At 29.1% G+C, this 814-nt stretch overlaps 1 long non-coding RNA gene across 1 annotated transcript; it reads right to left on the reverse strand.

The window, feature by feature from the left end:
* Window positions 1-285: 285 nt before the first annotated feature.
* On the reverse strand, window positions 286-767 carry LOC110034544. The gene is made up of 2 exons (XR_002295068.1): window positions 711-767; window positions 286-530 (listed from the first exon to the last, which is right to left on the reverse strand). It is a non-coding gene; the product is annotated as an uncharacterized LOC110034544 (long non-coding RNA).
* Between the last annotated feature and the right edge of the window lie 47 nt (window positions 768-814).

Genomic DNA, 814 nt, shown 5'->3' on the forward strand with positions numbered 1-814 from the left:
AATGTGCTCGAACTTCAAATATTTTTTTATCTATTTTTGAATTAATAAAAAAAGGTTTACGGAAGATTTACATGCATACCACTTAAATTTTATATATGCACATATCTAACACTAAAAACTTTATTTTTTATATAGGAGGTATTTCACTTTTAAAAATTGAGTGCAATGCATGTAATATATGAAAGTTTTGATGTTCCATAATGTAAATATATGAATTGCATGGTATGAATATAAATGCTCCAAAATCAAACATAAACTATGCCAAAAAAATAACTTCTAAAAAACTAATAACAAATATATATATATAAAAGCCAAGCCCAAAATAAAAAGATTAAATATATAACATTTCTCATAAATCATGCATGAGCCTGTTAAAAGGGCATTAAATAACTTATTTATTTCATTAATACAACTAAACCCTTTAAGGCCATATCATAAATACCCCAAAAGACTTGAATTTCAGCAAAACCTCAACGCTGCTTCCAGTTCCTCCTCATCCACACAACTGTAACCCAGTGTATAGGCTCGCGCTGATTATAGACAGCAAAAGAAAAATTACAATCAGCAAGACTACTTCAAAATTGTAAATAGTCGGGGACTAATTTGACATTTTACTCTATAGAGAATTATAATCTAATAGAGGAGCATTTAGTATTTATAATGTATATATAAATGATCAGCAATGATTGTTTCAAAGGCTGTGGAATTACCAAAACGACCAGATCCCATAAATGGCTCCATCTCATCTTGCTGTTGATCCTGCTAATTGAGCAAGTTAAAGAGGATGAAATATAATGTACAAATCTGGCATATA

Source organism: Phalaenopsis equestris, unplaced genomic scaffold (assembly GCF_001263595.1).
Source record: "Phalaenopsis equestris unplaced genomic scaffold, ASM126359v1 Scaffold190037, whole genome shotgun sequence".
Lineage (NCBI taxonomy): Eukaryota > Viridiplantae > Streptophyta > Magnoliopsida > Asparagales > Orchidaceae > Phalaenopsis > Phalaenopsis equestris.